Source organism: Phragmites australis, chromosome 6 (genome assembly GCF_958298935.1).
Source record: "Phragmites australis chromosome 6, lpPhrAust1.1, whole genome shotgun sequence".
Taxonomy (NCBI): Eukaryota; Viridiplantae; Streptophyta; class Magnoliopsida; order Poales; family Poaceae; genus Phragmites; species Phragmites australis.
The window spans coordinates 1,128,539-1,142,801 of NC_084926.1; positions in this window are offsets into that span (position 1 = coordinate 1,128,539).

Genomic DNA, 14,263 nt, shown 5'->3' on the forward strand with positions numbered 1-14,263 from the left:
GGGAGGGCGTCACGTGGCGGATTGCTGGCCCGGCCTCGGGATTCGGGGACCCCTGGGTCCTGATTCACCGACAAAAGGCCACAATGATTTCGATCCAGTAGGCGATGATAAAGACGAAGTAGTCGAAATAGATCGCGATGATATAAATGAAGTAGATCGTGAGCAGTCACGACGAGCACTTCCCAAAAAACTTATTCACACTCTTTTAGTGCAGGATCCTAAGGGCGCAACGGGATGGGGTAGATTACATGCGACAGTGTAGTAGAGAGATATTGGCAAAACCTTAATTGAGTGTATGCAACTCACGTATCTTCTTTTTGCGACGGATGACAAATATATGTAGGGAGAGAGTCGTGCGGTTGAGACGCATCATGATCGAAGACGGTTATGCTGCCACGATCGAAGTCTTGACCGACATAATTTCCATATATTTATCTGTTTGCCCACATAACAAAAAGAATAAAATTGCAAAAGGAAGTCGGACCCGCGTAAGCAACTAGACCCGATTTCGGCAGACCATTCACGTAGGTGACGTGCGCATATGCCCCTACCCGGCGAGGCTAGCGAGCGCGCCCATGTTCTTCTAGTTCGCTCATCCACACATGATAATGGGTGGATGAGAGAAACTCTTTTAAGTTGGTATCCATCAACATTCACGGGCAAGGTGAGACTAAAGAAAGATGCATCCCTCACATGGTTAGGTCTTTGAGATTTATTTGAAATTATATAAATATAATAGGCTAAGCCCATATATTCTAATAATCCCCTACTAGATCTCAAAGTCCCACGAAGATTTAACTTTTTTCTCAATACTTTTTGATGTACCAGTGTTCCAGTGGAGACTGTTAAATTAAACATTCACCTAGGACATCAAGCTACACTTATTCACAACAATGGACTAAGCCTTGAATTGCAAATCTTGTGCAAATAAGTTTCACTTGAAGTCATAATTGATACTTGGCTACAGTAGGCTACCCCGCCGATGGAGCATATAAGTTGTACTCCATGGTCTCTTCATGAGTTTATTAGAGATCACCCGAGTCTCATATATTGCGACTAACAGTCAGACTCATATAGGTGTGTTCTTTCAAGAATACCATATAGGTTAGCATCTTCGCTAATTAAAGCCAATAGAACACATTAAGGCAATAGCCAACATGCCTTATAGATTTTGAGAGTCTTGCATCTTTACTCGAGTGAGTTGTGTAGTACTCTCCTTGAGTTAATCAATAGCTTGTTCTTCATAGATCCTAATTCACAGGATCTCCGATCATATAAGTTGTGTTACCATAACTGTATAACTCATATGGATCTCATACCCATATCCTTATATATATTATCTATCATATTTCGTGATAGTCCCTTTGTAATTGATCTACCAGGTTTTTAGCCATTTGGATATAATCCAACGCTATCACTCTGGAGATTTTCAATTTTATGACAGATTTCAATCTTCTCTTTACATGTCTTGAGGATTTCATGTTGTCCTTAGAATTGTTCACTTTAATAATAATTGTTTGATTATCACAATTCATAAGGATAGCCGTTATCAAATTTTTTTACCACTGGCAAATCCATCAAGAGCTCACGCATCCATTCTGCCTAAACAGTGGCTGTGTCTAACACTGTGAGTTCTGCTTCCATGGTTGACCTTGTCAATATGGTCTGTTTGCAAAACTTTCATGAAACTGCAGCACCACCAAGAGTGAATACATATCCACTTGTGGCATTTATCTCATCAATATTGGATATCCAATCTGAATCACTATAACCCTCGAGTATAGATGAGTACCCAATGTAGTGAAGTCCAAAATTCATAGTACCGAGCAAATAGTGCATGACTGGATCAAGCATATGACAATGATCATCACTCGGGTTAGAAGTAAACTGGTTCAATTTTCTCACAACAAATAGATGTCAGGCCTTGTAGCACTAGCTAGGTACATGAGTGATCTGATTATCTAGGAGTATCTTAGTTGATCCCTAGCAATTCTTTTATTCTTTTGAAGTATTAAGCTAGTATCGTAAGATGTTGGAGCGATCTTGCTGTCCATGTAACCAAAACGGCTAAAGATGTTTTCCACATAATGGGATTACGGAAGTGTAATTCCATTCTCACCTTTAATCAACTTAATGTTTAAGATCACATCATCCTCTTCCAGATCTTTTATATCAAAAATTTTAGATACATATGATTTGACCTTATTAATCACATCAAGATTTTTTCCAAAAATCAAGATGTCATCAACATACAGGCACAAAATAATTCCCTCACCCCCACCATGGCGATAATACATACATCTATCAACTCCATTAATAACAAAGCCCACACATGTTAACATTCTATCGAATTTCTCATGCCATTACGTAGGGGCTTGTTTGGGGCCATACAAAGATTTCAGCAACTTACATACCTTGTCCTCCTGACCTTCTACTGCAAACCCATTATGCCGATTCATATAGATTTTCTCATCCAACTCTCTATTAAGGAAAACTATCTTAACATCCATCTAATAAACGATAAGACCATGTGAGGCAGCTAAGGAAAGTAGTACTCTTATCATGGCCAGTCGAGCGACCGGTGAACAAGTATCAAAGAAATATTCGTCTTTTTTTTGGTATAACCCTTGGCCATAAGCTGAGCCTTATACTTTTCAATAGTATCATCAGGACTAAGCTTATTCTTGAACACTAGGGATGGCAGTTGGCCCCATCGGGTCGGGTCCCCGTGGGTTTCAAACCTGACGGGGCTAGATTCGGGTGAAAAAATGGCCTCACGAGGTCGTCGTGTCAGGCCCCTGACCCGAACCAGGTTCGGGTCTAGATCTGGTTTTCCACCCTCAGGGCACCCGAAAACCGAAAATCCCGGCCTGCCTTGTCCACTCACCTGGCCCTCAAGCCTTATACACTCACGTGGCACCTTATTCTCCACACCCAACTCGTCTAGTTGAAGCATTGAGCAAATCTCACCGTTGTGTCTTCATCCATGTTGCCGCGCTCGCATCACCGCCTCCATCTCATTCTCGTGGTGTTGGCTGGATCGCCTAACGGTGCTCCTGAGTGGGTACTCGGAGTGTTGGCTTCCGCTCCTCCACGCCATCATAGGTGCGTACATTGTGCACCCACTGGTCCTCTCCGTGGTCATGCTCTGGTGCAACCCCTCCACCCCCGACTGCCTCCTCCGCCGCGATGGGTTCTCACCCTGTGTCACACTGCTCTACCCCGCCTCCGCGTCCCTCAACTCCCGCTTCCTGGCACGGACGACGACATCCTCCCCGACGCTGCTACGCTCTCTTTCACATTCGTTACCTGGCAGGCGGCTCATTCGTGCTCCCTCGTCGGCTTCTTCCCAAGGTCGCACCACCTCGACCTCGCCCGCGGGTAGTGGGCATACACGGTGGCACAGTCAGGAGCCGTGAGCGACGCGTGTGGGCACAGGAGGGCGTAATCACAGACAGCACGGGATGGCATCAGCACGAGCGCGGACAAGCGTGGGACGGCGTCAGCAAGGGCACGGGCGGCGGTTTGAGCGGCGTGGGCGATGGTGGGAGCGGTGATGGCGAGGGCTTCCATCCCAGTTTCCTCCTCCTTGGCTCCAGTGCCCATGCCGTCCTCCCCAGCGAGCCCCGCTGCACTCTCGCGCCGCCCTCCCCGGTGCGCCTCACCGCATGCCCGTGTGCACCTCACACGTGGTCGTGATTTGGGTTGATCCATCGGGTTTTGGGTCCCCGTCGGGGCTGAGGGTGTGGGTATTTTTGTGCTTGGTATTGATTGAGGCCAGGTCAGGTTTGAAGAATCAGTTTATGAACTGGGTGTGGGATGTCAAAACCCAACGAGGGTATACCTGTTGCCATCTTTACTGAACACTCACTTACAACCTATAGGTTTACAACCATAAGATCGATATGTGACATCCTAAGTCACATTGGCGAGATGGAATTCATCTCGCTCCGAACAACCTCCTTCTAGTAGTCTGTATCTAGAGATGTATATGCGTCTAAAATCAACTGAGGAGTGTCATCCACAAGGTACACAGTAAAATCATCACTAAAGGATTTTATTGTCATTTGTCTCTTACTCCTTCTCGGAGCTTCACTGTCATCATCCTCAGGAACTGGCTCGAATGGTTGTTTCAAATACTCGAGTGGTGTGATAGGTTCAAGAATTATATTTATATATATATATATATATATATATATATATATATATATATCATTTATAGGAAATATGCTCTCAAAGAAAGTGGCATATCTAGACTTTATAATTGTATCGACTAGCATGTCAGATATCTCAGATTTAACTACTAAAAACCTATAGTCAATGCTCCGATGAGCATATCACAGAAAGACACAATCTACTGTCTTAGATCCCAACTTGCGCTTTTTAGTTATTGGTAAATTGACTTTTGCAAGCATCCCTAAGTATGAAAATAATAAAGTGATGATTTTCTCCCTTCTCATTCTTTAAATAGGATTTTCTCCTTATTCTTAGTAGGAACTTTATTTAGAACACGACACAAAATCAATAAGACCTCCTCTCACCATGCCTTAGATAAACCCGCAGTGTCTAATATGGCATTAACCAAGCCAGTTAGGGTGCGGTTCTTCCTCTCGACTATCTTGTTTTATTGGGGCAAATAGGGAGATATTCTCTCATGAATAATTCTATGTTCCTTACGGAATAAGTCGAAATTACTCGAGAAGTACCCTCTACCACTATCCGACCTAAGTCTTTTGATTTTCCTTTTCAATTAATTTTTAACTTCTACCTTATAGATCTTAAAGTAGTCTAGAGCCTCATCTTTCGATTTCAACAAATACACATAACAAAATATAGATGCATCATCGATTAAAGTCATGAAATATCTTTTTCCATCCTTTATCAACACACCATTCATCTCGTAAAGATCTGAATGTATGAGTTCTAATGTTGCCAAATTTCTCTCCTCGATTGCCTTGTGAGGCTTACGATGTTGCTTAGATTGCTCACAACTTTGGTACTTAGAACTTTTAGCAATGGAAAATTCAGAATTAAATTCAAGCTGTAAAGTCGAGTCATATAACCAAAGTTTATGTGACATAACCGTGAGTGTCAAACACTAGTCTCATCTCTATTAATATTACCACAAATATGGTTCACATATTTGTTGCAGAAACTAAAAAGAGAAAAGTGGAACAAGCCTCCACACTCATAACCTTTACCAATAAAAAGTTCATGTTTTGACATGACTACTTTATTGGACCCGAGTACCACCTAAAACTCGTCTCTACAGAGAAAGGAACCGCCAATTATATTCTTGTTTATTGAAGTGACATGCTGCATGTTCCTCAGCTGAATAATCTTTCTCAAAGTAAATTTCAGATCTATCGTACCAACACCGTGAATAGAAGCACGAGATCCATTCCCCATTAAGAAGGAAGAATCCCAAGTGGTCTGATATGAAGAGAACATTGAACTATCAGCACACACGTGTACATTAGCCCAAGTATTAATCTACTTACTGGTAGATCGATTCATTGAAAAAACAATAGGTAAATTACCATACCTGCTAGTTCTGTCAGACCCCGAACCCGGGTTCTCCTATGCCTAATGTATCAATCTCTGGATCAAGTAGCTGATACCAACAGTGTAACAATTGTAGTATCACAATCAAACTTCGTATATAAATATTAAGATTTAAAGTACAAAAAGTTTACAAACCATATAGTATAATACAAACCTGGACAAACGGCAAAAAAATAAAGCAAAAAGCAAGGACCCCATAGCCACAAGCAGCTAGGGTGCGAACACGACTTCTACAACTACTATTCATCCTCGCCTGCACCTCTGGTGAAGTCGGCACCAACTTTGTAACACCCTGTGTTTAGCATATTGTATAATTACAGAATTAGCTCCAAATTAAAACTTTTTGAGGATAATTAAGTAAGCTAGTACATGTACAGGGATGTGTATGTATGCCAGTACATACACCTTCACACATGTTGGAGGTATGGAGTTGACTAGTTGTTCCAAAGTTTACCAGTGCAAATTCTAGCAAGATCACTGCATTAGGTTGACTGTCATGCATTATTGGATTTTATGATTCTTTGTGTGGAGGTTTGAAGTGAATGTCTCTCAACTCAAACCTACTCTTAGATTCTGGTCAGCTCAAAAATCAATTTTAGATTCAAATCCCCTTTAAACCGGATATCCAAAATGAATCAACTTCAATTTAATTGAAGTTGATCTTAATCCAAAGTCAGGATTCCAAATTCAAAAATTGCCAAATTGAATTCTTTCAAACTTCATGTTTGTTTCTCTCTTTCTTTTTCTCTTCTCTCTTTACTTCTCTAATTTTCCCCATGGGCCGGTTTCTTTTCCTTTCTTCTCCCTTAGCCCACATCGGCCTCTCTTCTTTTCCTTGGCGCGGCCCATACCGTCTCCCAGCCCATTCGGCCGCCCCGCCCTTCCTATCCCCACGCCTGGGCCGTCTTTCGGCCCAGCCCGCCACACGTCTCGGCCGCTGGCACGCCTGCGCACGAAGGCGTCCGCGCCCGTGTACGCCTTCCTCTTAGCCGTTCGCCGCGACACGCGTCATCCAGCCGCCCGACCAAGCGCCTCCTCTCTCCTCTCTCCTTTCTCCCGCCGCCAGTGAGGACGCCGCTCACCGCCGTCCTTCACTTCCCTGAGCTACCGCTCTCTCTTCTCTCTCCCCCTCCCTCTCACAGCGCCACTCGCCCATGCCCTGCTGCGGAGACTTCTGCGCCCGCGCCCATACCAAAGCAGCGCGAAGCTGCCACGCCGCGCGCCTCGCTGCCCTCCACGCCGCTCGCCGCCGTACTCACCGGGCCAGCACAATGCGCCGCGTGCTCGCGCCATTGCCGCTGCCCCGCTCCCCTCCGGCTATAAATATGAGCCTCTGGCTCCCCTTTTTTTTCCCCTTTTTCGCCCCCCCACCGTACCTCATCCACACCGCTGCCCAAATCACCGCCGCCTCCGTCTCAATCTACGCCACCATCGTTCGCCGATTAGTCGACACCACCGACGGGCTGTCAAGGAGTATCGGAGGTCGAACGCCGTTCCCGTGCCGCCTCCCGTTCGTCAGAAACCGACGCAAGCCGTCCGCGAAGAGGAGCCGCAAGCGTTGCCACCGCTCTTCGCAACTCGCCGCCGGCCTTCGTCTCGTCCCTGCCGTTCCGGTGAGCCCCTTGCCCCCTAGGATCCCCCTAGGCTAGTTAGTGGAAGTTTCCGAGCCCTTTAGAGGCTATTAGTCGCGCGCCGCTGAGCATTTTTCTCCCGCCGCAGCGTCTGGTCGCCGCCGGCGCGTGCCTGCGTAGTATGTGTGTTCTCCGGCCATCGTGCCAAGGTCTTCGGGACCTAGAGCCCCGTTTTCTTGCAGGAAGAACGCCTCCCCATGCAGGGGAGGTGCTGCCAAATTTTGCCGCGCCGTCGCTTCCCCCTCCGGCACTGATCTGACACCGCCGCCGCCGCTCACTGTCGTCGTCGTGCAGTCAGTCGAGTTCGTCATGCCGCGTAGTGCCCCGGCGTCTAGCTCTCGCGGCGAAACCCTAGCGAAGACTCGTCACCGGCGAGCTTCTCCGCGCCACGCCGTCGTAGCCCTCGCCGCCGACGCCAAATCCCCTCCCCTCCGTCGCACACTGCGCGCGTGCGTCGTGGGCTGCCCTGCCGCGCACCCCCGCTTGGCCCACCGGTCGGCCAGTCGGCCAGGCCGGCCTGTACCGCAAATGGGCCATGCCCCCTGGGCCGGCCCAGGTTCTAGAGGCCATAGGCCGCCGGCCCGATGACTCTGTAGGCCGCACTATGCTGGCCCATTACTGTAGATCTGAGCTCGGCCTAGGCCCAGGCCCGGCCCATCCAGGCCCGGATGGAGCCCAAGTGGGCCCCACCTGGTCACTGTTCATATGGGCCCCTTTCACTGTTCAGTGGGCCCCACCCATGAATAGTGTCTTTCCATGTTTTCTAGATTTAAATATTCTCAGAACCGTAACTTCTCCGTTCTGGCTCCGATTTCGGCGATTCTTTCGCCGAAATTCATCAAAAATCAAGATCTACTCATTGATCACCTCGTGGTGTTCGTTAGGACTTGTTTGGCTTTTCAATTGGTATTAATCGGTTCTTCTTTAGTTTAGCCGTGTTGATCGTAGTTGTGAATTACAGAGGAGCAAGAGCGGGAACAAGGACATTTGTTTTGCGAGATCTGTGCTGGGATTATTCAGGCTGAAGAGGATCCTGACTTTGACCAAAATCAAGAGGAGAACTCCGGAGAAGGTAAGTCCTATTTTCCTTGATCATATTGAACCTATGTTTTCCGATAATCTACATGCTCAACTAAAACTGGGAATACTACTGCAGGTGCTATGTATTATGCTTTTGCAATTGTTTGTAGTAGTTAATCCTATCAACACTGCCATGCCATAACGAACTTCACCCAGAATACATATCACCCTAGGATTACCTATTGTTATATATATTAACGATGGAAGACGTCTTGATATCTAGCATGCTTAGGATTGAATACGTCTCCTCAGAGGTGTCGCTTTTAAACTGCATCTCCTCGGAGGTGACAAATTACCATTATCCAGTATTAAAGTCATGCCATGAATCTTGATGGATATGAATTCTGTGATAGATGTGAGATCCTTGATGGTGTGTGGGTTATGGTGGGAGATGTGTGAAAACTGGTGAAAACTATTTTGACGGGGGCAGGTAGAGTAGTCCTCTGTGGGAGGGGATGCTCTTGGGGGCATGTGGTATTGTGGAAATACTCGTGCTGGGAGATGCCCACCCCGGCCGCTTAAGGACCGAGTCATTGCGACCCGTCTAGCCTAGCCACTACGTACAACCATACGTCCTGTATGGGCAGAACTTGACTTTCCTTTCACTGGACTGGGTCGGACATCCTACCAGGAGGCTGAGAGCAACGAGCAGGCAAGTACTATCCTGTCCTGCATGCTTGGAGGTTTCTAGTACCGGCCAAGGCTTAAAAAGGGATGCTGGCCTTCGGAAGCATGCAGCTCTGGTACTTGGGCGTGTCTCGTGGAAAAGCCCGGCAGGAAAGGTGTTATGGAGGGTCTCGGTATGATTCGCTCCCCTGCATGCAACAGTGGAAGGCTGAGCATATCGCATGGGTAAAGTTGTACAACCTCTGCAGAGTGTAAAACTATTCGAATAGCCGTGTCCACGGTTATGGACATGCGAAAGCAGCAATCACGTTGACTAGACTCAGGGTGCGTGTGTCTTGATGAGTGAGTGGGTGGACTAGATGTCCGTATGGTGATGTTTCCTGGCTCGATATCGCCAGAGGCTGTGTGGTACTAGGTGTGCACCAGATGTGGTAAAAAGGGACTGAGGAGTGAGGTATAGCCCCTCCCAGGACCGAAAACTCCCAGATAAAACTTGTTACTGGTTTTGAACTATTAAAACGGTTTTAAAGTTAATCATTGATGATACAACTGAATACCTGCATAAATTGCTTTACGCTAAAACTATTCCGTAAAGCCTTATCCTTGAAATACATCATTATGCATCTATCAAACCCTTGAAAGTAGTATAGGGCTTGCTAAGTACCTTTTGTACTCACTCTTGTTGTCATTCAGATGAAGAAGATAATGCCGACATTGCCGGGGGCGAAGCCGGAGACGAAGAGTAGTCTAAGTGTCGTGTTCTCACCCTCGCTGCTTGTGGCTTGGGTCCTTTTCCGCTGTGCTTTTCATGAAGGCCGCTAGGCCATATTTGTAAGGGACAATATGGTTTGTAACTTAAAGTACACTGTACGTTAATGTATTGTACGAAGTTTGACTATAATACTACAACTGTTGTACTGTGCGTATCAGCTACGTAATCCAGGGACTGATACAGGAGGCACAGGAGATCCCGGTAACGCGGGTCCTACAAACTTACTCATCTGAATGACAGCAAGAGTGAGTACGAAAGGTACTCAACAAACCCTATACTACTTCAATTGGTAGATAGATGCATAAAAGGGTAATTCAAAGATGCGACTTTACGATTTTAGTTAGCGCAAAGCAATTTTATGTAGGCATCCAATTTTATCATCTAGAATGAACTTTAAGATAGTTCAAATAGTTCAAAACCAGGTAACAAGCTATATATGGGGTTTTTAGTTCTGTGAGGGGTTACATCTCGCTTCATAGTCCCTATCGTCACATCTGGTGTACCACTAGTACCACACAACTTCTGGCGGATTGAGCCAGTAACCTCATCACACGGACATCTAGTCGACACACTCACTCATCAAGACACACACCCGGAGTCTAGTCAACGCGATTGCTGCTTTCGCATGTCTACGATCGTGGACATGGCTATTCGAATAAGTTTACACTCTGTAGATGTTGTACACTGTATCCACGCGATATGCTCAGTCTCCAAACGTCAGAAGCAGAGGAGCGAATCATACCGAGACACTTCAATCACCTTTCCTGCCGAGATTTTCTACGAGATTTACCTCGAAGTATTAGTGGTCTTGTACTGAACACTAGGTTCCCTTTTTAATCATTTGCTAGTCTCTGCACATAAAGACAAAGGGCCATATAGTCACTTGATTGCTCGCTGCTCTTAGCCTACTAGTATGATACCCAACTCAGTACGGTGAAGAAAAGTCATGTCATGGCCATTCAGGACACATGGTTGCACGGGGTGGCTAGACCAAACGACGCAATGACTCGATGCTTAAGCAGTCGGGGCAGATATCTTCTAGCAATGAACACCACAGAGGTGACTCAAGCCCACAAGAGTATCCTCATCAAGAGTACCACTCCACCTGCCCCCACCAAAACAATTTTCACCTATTTTTATACACCACTCTCCACATCCCACGTGACATCAAGGATTTCACAAACATCAAGGATTTATGGTGTATGAGTTATCATTGATAATAGTAAATCTTATCTCCTAAGCATGCTAGATATCAAGGTGTCTTATGTTATTAATACAGATAACAACAAGTAATCCTAGAGTGATATGTATTTTGGATGATAACATTTATAGCATGACAAATGTTAATAGGATTAACTACTACAGACAGTTTTAAAGAAAATACGATACATAACACATGCGATAATAAGTCATATTTTAGTTCCAATACAATCAAGGAGATATGACTTGCTTTCTCCGATGTTTTGTTCTAAATCTTGGTTGAAGTCAAGATCTTCCTCGCTCTTGATGCTCCCTGCGCAATGCTCGTAAAACTCTGACAACTCTACAATTACGACTACGATCAATTGCGAGCTATACTAGAGAAGAATCAAATAGCACCAAATGGAAAATCAAATAACAACGCGGGATAGGCGACACGTGGTTGGCGCAGCGCGCGCGAGCGCGGGGCACGCTAGCGGGCTGACGCACGCGAGAGCTGGGCCGGCAGCGTGGTTGCGGCCCAGGCGCAAAAGAAGAAAGGGGGAAGGGAGCCGGGCCAGCTGGGCCACGCAAATGAGAAAGGAGAGGGGAAATCGACCCGAGAGAGAGAAAAGAGAAGGGGAAAAGAAAAAAGAAAAAGGGAAATTGGTTTTGGGATGGATTCAAAACAGATTATTTGAATTTGGATTTGAGTTTGGTCTTTGCATAAATTCAAATAGGGACATTTGAATTGTGATTTGGATTTGGATCTTGAGATTTTAAAGATGATTTGTATCAAAAGATTTGAATTCAAATTGAAATTGAGCTGACTATAATCTAAGAGTAGATTTGCAATTGAGAGACATTCAATTTCAAATATCTACACAAAGAAAAAAAACTATAAACCAATGCATATAAATTAATTTAATACAAGGATTATTTTGGAAATAATTCTAGTGCATTTTAGAACACATAATCAACTTAATATATTTGAATATGTATTTTTTCTTGATTTTAGTTGACTTAATTGATCATAAAAAGTTTTAATTTGGAGCAAAATTTGCAATTAATTCACATGTTAAAACTCAGGATGTTACAAGTTTCATCTCCAGTGTTGCCAATGGTCACGTTGACAAACTTAATGTTCTTCTCTTGATTAATGTTTCTTCATTTATGGTCTTGGCAATCTCTGGCCTAATAGCCAATCTCATCGCACATGGAGCAAGGTTTATCATTTTTGTTCTTCTTCTTCTTCTTAAAGTGGTAGTTTGTTTGATCTTATTATTTTTCCCTTTGTACTTACCATTAGAGGACTATTGCACCATATTTGCGCTAGACTGTCCATCGCATCCGTTATGCACATCCTTAACTTGAGCTTTCTCCTCAACGTCAAGAGACACGATCAGATTCTCAACAGAAATATCTTATCTCTTGTGTTTTAGAGCAGTGGCAAAATTCCTCCACGAGGGAGGTAATTTGACAATGATGCCCCTAGCCATAAACTTATCGGATAAGGTACACTTTAGGAGCTCGAGCTCTTTTACAATGCACTGAATCTCATGAGCATGCTCAACTACTGTTTGAATATCGATCATTTTGTGCCATACGCTCGCACCCCCGCGAGGCGAGTGAGCACACTCTGTGTTCTTCTAGTTCTCACATCCACACATGCTAAGTGGGTAGAGGAGAGAAACTCTTTTAAGTTGGTATCCATCTACATCCATTAGCAAGCTGAGAATAAAAAAACATTAGGGGGTTAGAAGTTTCAGAGCTACTCCCTCCGAGCACATACTAGCAACTACACATGTGTTTTATGTACGTAAAATTAATTAAGAATATAGCAATCTGAATAAATAAAATAATATAGCATAATAAAATAAAGTTTTGCATACATGAAATTTACAACATAATCATGTAGGAGGGAGGAGAATTGCGAGTACTTGGATATAAGGGTGGAGGAGACCATATCATCTAGAGTTGATCATCCGTAGTAACGCTATGAGCATGATCAAAATGGTGACCGATTTATGAGAGGATAAAAATAATTCTCGTATAGTGCCTTTTGTGTAAAAAAGTTTGACAAAGGCGACTTCCATGGTAGATAACGTGCGGACGGCGACACATCCTCTCAAAAAAAGCCAGCACTATAGGCGAAGTGTAGGAGACAACACACCATATAAATAAACTCGGCGCTATAGGTAGATAACAGTGAAGATCAATCTAAGAGTATACATAAATTGGGTGGACAGTAGCACAGGTGGGGATGACTCTGGAGGGGCTCGTGAACAGTGAGGAGATGACGCCAGACTACGGGGCTCGCGCGTTTTGTATCTAGTGCGACTCGTGGTGCGTTAGCAAGTTCATCAGAAATTGAAAGTGAGAGAGCAATCAAGAAAGGTAAAATATATGAAATGTGGAAGATCTGATTTCCACAAAGTTGTATCTGTGGCAAAGACTGTTGTATATTCTCTAGAAATTTTAATGTGATAATTGCTTCTTTGGGCCGAATTTCATTAGCAGCTGGGCCTTCTTATTGGTTTTGGGCTCAGGCCCTTGTCTGGTGTGCCCTAAGGGGTGCTGGCTGACAGGGTGAAGAAAAGGAAAAAATCCCCTTCGGGGGAGAGGGCATGGCGGCGGCAGAAACTGCCTCTCCGGGCATCTCGCAGCTCAGGGCCGAGCTGGGCGTCGACCAGGCGTGTGCTGGCCGTTTGATGCACATGGAGCAGCCCGATGGGAAGGTGCGCGCGTAGGGTTTGGAGGGCATGGCCCCTTTGCGCCGTGAGGATGCTGCCGGCCTTCCCTTTTTTCTATTGCGGCTATGAGTTGATTCGGAACAGAGGAAAACTTGGGCATCTCACATTTTCTCATTCCCCTCTCTGCCCTCTATGATTTGAGCTTTGGCAATTTGGAGCTCGAGCTCCAACTGTGATTCGGCTGAAGCTCTTGCGGCACTAGGAAGGTGACTTGTTGGTGGCCGGAGCTGCGCTGCCAAGGCTCGCCCGCACTGCAGTGGCTGTGCGATCGAGGTATTGTATCTCCGTCATCCCTCCCTCCGGCGGCAACGGTGGGTGGTTGGATTTCTCGGACTGCGGCAACTGAGCCGTGCCTTGCCTCACTCACCAGCTCGTTCCAACATATCTCACTGTGAGCTTTTCTTCTCCCTCTGATCTGAACTGTTGGATGCCTGGTATACTTTCTCAGTGATGATTAATTTCATTGGAATTGAACTAGGATGTTGAGTACAATAGATACAACCTTGATTCTCTGTTTGCAATTGGCATAGGCAGTGATAGGATTTTCAGTTTGCTTATGTGAACATTGATCTCCTGTTAGCCGATTCTGATTTTAGTTGTCTGTCACTGCCTATTTGCTTGTACTCCTGGGCTTGAGTGGTAACTGTCTCTGTGTT